At 38.7% G+C, this 8,697-nt stretch overlaps 1 pseudogene; it reads left to right on the top strand.

The window, feature by feature from the left end:
• Positions 1-1,092: 1,092 nt before the first annotated feature.
• On the top strand, positions 1,093-1,210 carry LOC112484949 (annotated as a pseudogene).
• Positions 1,211-8,697: the final 7,487 nt, after the last annotated feature.

The following is an 8,697-nucleotide window of genomic DNA, read 5'->3' as shown; positions in this document are numbered from 1 at the left end:
TGGCTTCGGACGACCGTCCTTTGGAACCACGCCGTTGAAAGAGCGTTCCCACTTAGACCTCTTTTCCAAATGGCCAGCCCGACCTCAGACCCGAAAGCTGACCCACTGGCCTCTCTCTGGGTCCAATCCTGGAAGAGCAGTAGAAGAATAAATTTGAAAAACACGTGTAATTATATGTCCATTACTATGTATTTATGAACTATTAGATTAAATGTTATTGGATTAAATGCTGCAATCAAAATACAAAGATTTACTTATTTGTTAAGAAATCAAGACCCTCACATATGGTGCCTAGAGGAGATTCACTTCCAATCGGAAGACAGTCAGAGACTGAATGTAAAGGGATAGAAAAATATTTTTGATGAAAATAAAGTTTGGTTCTCTATCATTATATCGGACAAATGGAGTTTTTAGTAAAGGCTGTAAAATGTCTTAATGCAGGAGCTGGTAATTTTACTTTCAGGTATTTTCCTGAAGATAGCTGGAACACTAATTTGAAAAGGCCTATGCTTCCATATGTTTATTGCAGCATTATTTATATCAGCTACGATATGGAAGCAACCTAAATGTCCATCAGTGGATGAATTGATAAAGAACATGTGGTACATATGTTTAATGGAATATTACTCAGCCATAAAAAAGCGAATGAAATCTTACCATCTCCAACAATATGGATGGTCCTAGAGTGTGTTATGCTAAGTGAAATAAGGCAGACAGAGAAAGACAAATACCATGTGATTTCACTTTTATTTGGAATCTAAAAAGCAAAATAAAGGAGCAAATAAGACAGAAAGAAACTCATATGTATGGAGAACATTTTGATGTTTTCCACATCAGCTGAGTAATAAAGGAGAAGGGATTAAGAGGTACAAATCGGTAGTTACAGAATAGTCACAGGGATGTGAAGTACAGAATAGGGAATATAGTCCATAATATTGTAATAACTGTATGGTGTCAGGTGGGTACTAGACTAATCAGGGGAATCACTTCATAAATGTTTGACCACTGTGCTGTACACTTGAAACTAATATAAAATAATACTGAATGTCAATCCTAATTAAAAAATAAAAATAATTAAAAATATATATCCAAGTCTACGGCCATACCACCCTGAACACACTTGATCCCATCTGATTTCTGAAGCTAAGCAGGGTTGGTCCTGTTAGTACTTCAATGGGAGACCACCTAGGAAGATCAGTTGCTGTAGGCGTAAAAAATAAATATATATCCATCAATTAGAGAATGGTTAAACAAAATGTGATATATCCATACAATAGAATACTAGTCAGTAATAAAAAGGAATAAACTTGATACATGCAACTATACGAATGTCAAAATAATCATGTTGAATGAAACAGACAAATTAAAGCATATTCTATATGATTCCATTTACATAGAATTCTATAAAATTCAAATTATTGTAACAGAAAGATGATCAGGTCTGTTTGGGGATAGGGAAGAACCAGAGAGAGGGATTACAAAAGGGCAGGAGAAAACTTTTGGAGGTGATGACTATGTTCATTATCTTGATTGTGTTGATCGTTTCATGAGTATATACATATGTCAAAATTCATCAAATAGTATACTTTACATACATGCAGTTTATCATATGTCAATTATACAGGTTCTTCTGTGCTCCTATTCCCTCTGATGTCCTTAAACTTTACTTTCACCCAGCCTGACTTTCAACGACTAACACCCACGTCTTTGTTAGAAGCTTGCCCTTGGGATGCCAAAACCCACGTTGCCCTACAGACTGGGTGGAAGTGCCTGGGAGTTAACATTTCCCACCTCTCCTGCCCTTTTGCCCCTACTCCCCTAGGCAGCCTTTAATGATTGACAAGTGCAAGGGCATAAATGCCCAGCTCCTTTGACTCTTGGCTAGGATAATTTTGAGGTAAATTGTTAATTCTAGTGGTATTAATTTCCAGTTGCTCCTGGTGGTAGCTTGTCTAATAATGAACCCATTGATGGGTTGTACTTCCTTCCCTGTATCACTTTTCCACTACCTGTGTCCATGCACTCAAATACACTACATGTACTCTAATCCTTGTCCAAAGGCCAGCCTCTGGGGAGCCCAATTTAGATAAGGTCAAAGTTCTGGTGAAGATTTTCCCCTAGACTTTGAAAGAAGAGAGTAATTCGAAGATTTGGGTTCTAAGGCATTGCCCTTCAGACTCCTCTGAGTTTAAGTACAGTTTCTAAAGCTAACATCTAGCACAAAAAATTTTCACAAAAATGAATGAGTAATAAAAAATAAAGTATTAAAGGCAGATCATCATGCTGTCTCTTACATTATTGGAAGACAATATCAGAAGACATGGAAAATTATAAGAGGAACCATTGGTTTAAAAGATCAAGATATTTGTGTTGATTGGGTTTGGGAAAAAAGTGGCTTGCCAGTTCCTCTCCCTGTACCAATATCTGCAGCTAATATTTGTTCTTATAAGTACCTCATCTAAGCAAGAAACTGTTCCATGTGCTGGGAACATAGTATTGAAGAAGACAAATAACATCTTTGTTCTCATAGAATACATACTCTAGCAAGGGGAGACAGACAATAAACATAATAAATAAACACAAAGATATCAGAGAGTGATAAACTATTTGCAGAGAATTAAAACTGGGTGAGATAAAGGTAAGGGCTAATGATGTGGCTGCTTTAGATTTGACAGTGTGGTAGATTAGCTCATTGTTCTGCAAATATCCTCCTCCCTTGGAAGAGTACTTTCCCTCCCCATTGATGTTGGCCATGTGAATTGACTTGGACAATGGGGAGAGGAGCAGTGTGTGAGTTCTGAGTTTGGGCATTAGAGGTTTGAGGGTTTTCTTTTGCTCATTTGGGGGGGTCAATCTGGACCCTAGACTGAGGCTCAGAGCAGGACTGCACCCCCCAATCATCCCATAGGCCTGTGAATACAAGATTAATGCCTGTTGTTTTAAGCCACTGAGTTTTGAGGTGCTTTGTTATGAAATATTATAGCAACAGCTGGGTGATCCCTGGAGTAAGGGAAGTCTCTCTGAAGAGCTGACATTTCAGCTGAGATCTGAATAATAAGAAGCTAGTCCTGTGATGATCATTCTAGGCAGAGAGAAAATGTAACTTTGGTTTTAAAAAAAAAAAAAGACACAAAGGTGGGAATTGGCTTGGCAGTTTTGGGGAACCGAAAACCAACCTGTGAGACTGGCCTATGAGAGTGGCTGCAAGGAAGAGTGACATGAGATGAGACTGAAAGAGAATAAAGCAAAGGCCATTGTCTAGAGGGTTTTCCACACTAGCATAATGAGTTCGGTTTTCATTCTAAGTACAGCAGAAAGGCCCTGGAAGATTTAAGCAATGTAGTGACACAACCATCCTGATTTTTAAAAGATCCCTGTGGTGGCTGCTGTACAAAATAGATTAAATGAGAGACATGCATACTTTTCTGCTAAACCAGAATGCAGTCTCAGAATCTTCCTCAACACAGAGTTTCTGAACTACTAAACAGAGTTAAAATCTATATGTCAACCCAAATTTAGGTGGTGATAGACATCCAGATAAAATACACCAAAAATAGTTAAGTACTATTTCATTCATATATGACAAACCATCCCAAACTCCTCTATTTAAAAAATAACATTCATTTGTTTACAAATGTGCAATTTGGGCAGGGCTTGATGGGGACATCTGATCTCTGTTTTATGTGGAATCAGCTGGGGAGATTATGTTGGAGATTGGAGGATCCATTTCCACCATGGCCTTATTCATATAGCTGGCAAGGTGGGGCTAGCTGTTGGCCAGGGGCCTTTGTTGTCTTCCATGTAGGACTCTCCACATGGCCACTTGGACTCATTCACAGAGTGGTTGCTGGGTGTTAAGAGTGAGTATTCCAAGAGGACAAACCCCAGTGAGCAAGTGCTTATCAAGCCTCTGCTTGCATCACACTTGCTAATTTTCCCCTGGCCAAAGCTAGTCACATGGTCAAGCCCAGAATCAAAGAGGGAGGGGACTACACAAAGGCATGAATACTGGGAGGTGTAGTCTGTTCTGAGTCAATAATGTAACAAAACAAAAGCCAGACCAAATCAAACTTTAAGTGAACTTTTTAGAGAAACCCACTGGTTTTAAAAACACTGGCTACTATAAGGTCTGAGTACTCACAACAGGTTGATTTTTCAAAATCACTTAGTTTTAAATAACTACATAGACTTTTTAGCACCTATGATATCCATCTTTCAAAAATGCATTTCATTTATAGTTATAAAGTTATAAAATGCAAATACTTAAGATGATATAAATGGATAACACATCAAACAGTGGTTGTTGATTTTCAAAAAATTTGAAAGTATGAGGGAACAAAAAAAAAAGGAAAGAAGGAAAAGAGATAATCCCATAATGGTTAACAGTGTTCCAAGGCAGAATATCAGACAATGTCGAGAGTTTTTTTCTTCTTTTCTCACGCAAGTTTCACATTTCAGTAAGTGCAGACCAGATACAAACCCAGTGCCATTTCAAGCTTGTAATGTGATACTTCATGGCATTAAAAGGAAACATATTTATTTGTCATCCTTCCTTCCCCTCTGTTCTCTTTCTGTACACCCATCTCTGCCGTCACCACAGTTCTACCCATATCTGATGCAGTTTCTTTCACCTGCCAGAACCGTGCTGACACATTGAAACTGAATAGCAGGTGGTGCGTTCCATTTTCAGCACCTGCATGACCAAAGGTTTGGCTTTAATCTTTCAGGGCATCAAATATTTCTGTGGATTTTAAGTGGTCAAAAAGGGAGATTTCCCATAATTGTGCCCTGCCACTATTGTCACCATGAGCTGTTAACAGGAGATAAGCTAAGCAAAGGCTGACCAGCTTCATGTGGTGATTCAGACCCTAGTGTAGCTCTTATATTCTCTTTTGAAGAAAGTAAAGTTGGTACACTCTGAACTGATTTCCTCTGAATCAGCGGACCATGAGAGAGGACATATTTACTCGATATTCCCTGAGGAAAATAAATAAGAACATTGGGAAAGTATAAGTTAGATCAGGGGTCCTGTAAATCTGATACCTTAAATTTATTTGGTATTTTTAAAAATCAAAATATAATTTACATACCATAAAAACACAGAATCAAAATATACAGCTCGATGAACTTTAACACCATTGTAACTACCATCCCAATCAAGTTATGAATATTTCCATCACCCCAGAAAGTTCTCTTGCTTCCCTTTGCAGTCAATCCCCTGCCAGAGGCAACCACTTTCCGAGTTTTATTGTCATAGCTTTGTTTGGCCAGTTCTTGAACTTCATATAAGTGGAAATATATAATATTTTGTGAGAGTGCCTTAGGCTCCTTTCACTTAACGTAATGTCAGAGATTCATATATGTTGTTAAGTGTATCAGTGATTCATTCCTTTTTATTGTTGAGTATTATTTAATTGTATGAATATAGCACAATTTATTTTTCATTCATCTGTTGATGGTCATTTGGGTTATTTCCAGTATGGGGCTATTATGAATGAAGCTGCCATGAACATCCTTTTACAGTTCTTTTAGTGTACATGTGTTCGATTTCTCATTCTACATTTTTAGGAGTAGAATTTCTCGGTCATAGGATGTATCCACATTTTACTTTATAGAAAACTGCCATACTGTTTTCCAAAGTGGTTGTACCATTTTATATCTTTACCAATACTTGGCATTGTGTTTTAACCATTCTAAAACTAAGATGGTGTCTCACTGATGATATACTGAACCATGGCCTTCAAAATCCAGGGAGCCAGGAAGTTGAAAGTGAAGTAAATGTGTGCACAAACACTTCCCATTCAATCCAGACGTGGATCCAGATCTGCAGCCACACTCAACTGCCACTTACTCTGGGTCAGCATGGACTTGACATTTCATAAACAAAAGGCTTTGTGGAAAGTTGATATTATACCATATTCAGTAGACCTGGGATATCTTCCATCTTTAACTCTCTCTTCTCCCCCAAATCTCCATACAAATATTCAACCAAATATGTGACAAGTACCTGATAAATACCCAGGTAAAACCTGACTGAAATCTCAGTTTCAGAGTATTATTTATAATACCAAAAATTAAGTTCAAATACCCTGTAAAAATTAAACCCATGAGTTTATTGCTACAGGAAACGTTAAAGGCTAAGCTGGAAACCCCAAAAAACTGTAATCCTCAAACTACAGTGATTCACCTCACGACTTTAACTAAGTCTCTTAAGCAGCCAGTGCTCTTAGAGCCTCATCTCTAAAATGTGTGTCAGAGGATATTTAATGAGAACTGCTTAAGTGTGAAAAAAAAATCTAAACTTCCTTGAAAAAGGTTTTCTACAACATACAAGACTTTTTTATTTACTTCAAAACTGTGTTTTCATTTACTTCTAAAGAAGAATAAAAAAGTAATAATAATAATCAAAGGCAAAAGTCTATTGCTTTGATCTTTTCTCTTTATTTTATATTTTGTCCTTTTTGTTCAACTATTCCTGGAGCACGCAGCTAATAATAAATAACGTGCATTGACTAAGCTTCTTCACTTCCCCCAAGTGGTGACACAGAGCAACTTTATTTAGGATAACATCTCCTTTGCAGAATATATCCCAAAGCTTCCTGGAGTTAAATAATAAGTAATGGAAAAGAGATAGCAGGAGAGAAATTAAGAGGTGAAGAAAGAGGAACAGTGCTCTTTCTTCAGCTGAGATTTGACAGGTCTAGGAAACTAGAGCTGAGGCATACAGCACACTAGGAAGATGAAGGCTATGCTTCGGGGATGTTGTTGTCCTGGCACATTGCAAAAGCCTTCCTCGACTGAGCAGATGATACTAAAAAACACAGCCTACCCACCGAATGGGCCTTCCTGTAAACACAGAAGCAGTCACAATCCACCAGCTACCTGTCCCCAGAATTCATTAAACCTCCAGGTTGCAAGATATGAGAGCTATGGGCACAGCGCTATGGACTCAGTGTGCCAGTGACCTCTGTGCCAGAGAACTTAGGAACTAGAACTATGGAAACCATTCAGAGTCTTCACCAAATACTTTCAGCTCTTCACTTTCCAGGCACATGGTGAGGTGGCATTTCTCTGTCCCCTTTGAAGTCAGAGCATGTGATTTTCTTTGGCTAATGAAATGTAAACAGGAAGCTTGAAGAGCCAGTATGCAATTTGCCGTGTTTCTATCCCAGTGCTCCGGTGATCATGGAAGTATGTGTTGAGATGAGGCCTCTATCAGGGTAGATCCCTTTGTGACATCTTATGGATACATAATGGCTATCTAGGTAGAGCAAGACCCTGTGCTTTTGTGACCCTGAGAGTACATACATCCTTAAATTTCGTGCCCTATGCCCTTCACTTGCCTCGCTGGCCCTGAGCAAGAATTAAGCAATTCTTGTGTTAAGACACTGAGATTTGAGGGGGTTGTTTAATACTGTGGTAGTCTGCAGTCCATTCTGACTGATGACACACCTGTCCTAGACTGGAAAGAGGCACATAGGCAGACTCCACCACTGGGTCCGAGCTTTCCATGACCTAGAGGCTCCAACTCTAATAACACTTTGGTTTTGATTCATAAGTAAGCCCTGACATTTGGGAAAATAAAATCATATTAAGTAATCAAATTAAGTGAATGTACAGATATTCCTGTATGTGATAGGCATGGCCAGAAGAAAAAAAAAATGAGCAAGGTAACAACATAATCAAGGATTGTCTCAGAGTAGGATGATTGTACATAAACAGAAAATAAGGGGGAAAACAAGCTGGTCAGGATTTGGATCAATTGCCCATTCTACTCTTCTCAGGGCCCGTTAAAAAAGTAATAAAACTCTGTTTATAAACTGCATACGCATCTGCCACAAATTATCTGCTGGGGTCCAATCAAGCTCTCCATGTACATAGTGATGGGTGTAAGCGCTGTTGACATAAACACAGAAAGCCTGTAATACTCTTGATTATGGTACTGTCGATACCTATCTAAAAGTGTTCCATTTGTCTTCAAAACAGTCACCTAGTTAAGTACCATGTGGTACAAAGTTGGATTCTTTGCAATCACCAAACTGTGATGTGCTTTCAGAACTTTTCCAGGAAATCAAATCAACTTCCCCTAGCTGCAAACCTTTAGACACTAACTATAATTAGGATGATTGCCATATCCTGTAGCTTATGCAGGGTGATTGCTCAGGTGCTTGGAGAGTAGGCCTAATAAAGCCAAGACTGAGCTCAAGCCCAGATGGGCTGGTGAGCTTCACACAGAGAAAATGCTTCATGGCCACAAACTACACCCACATTTGTGGTCTCAAGACAAATTCTGCCAAATTAGCCACAAAGGAGCTTGGATAAGCATGTCTATAGCTCTCCACAAACCATTATCACTAATGGAAAAATAAGTCCTAACACTCCTCTTACTGGTTGTATCATCTCTCCAGGGTCCTGCCAACTAACATGCTATCTTTCAGACATACTTTTCCTGAAAGTATTACTACTTTATAACATTATGAATAAATACCCACAAAGGAGCTTCATTTCAGCACAGGTCCTGGACACCATTTTTTAAAAAAACTATTATGTTAATTAAGCCCTTTCCTCTGAGTTCTGAATCCTGTAGTCATCCTCCTACAGGGTTTCTTTTCTTGAATGTCCCAGAACCCATAGGGCTCAATGAAAACCCGGGTCATCACCTTCTCCCCCTATCTGCTTGGCCTCCTGCATTGCCAG

This window comes from Pteropus alecto, unplaced genomic scaffold, assembly GCF_000325575.1.
Source record: "Pteropus alecto unplaced genomic scaffold, ASM32557v1 scaffold248, whole genome shotgun sequence".
NCBI lineage: Eukaryota > Metazoa > Chordata > Mammalia > Chiroptera > Pteropodidae > Pteropus > Pteropus alecto.
Note: the sequence above shows the minus strand (reverse complement) of the source record. Positions and strands in the feature narration are given on the sequence as shown.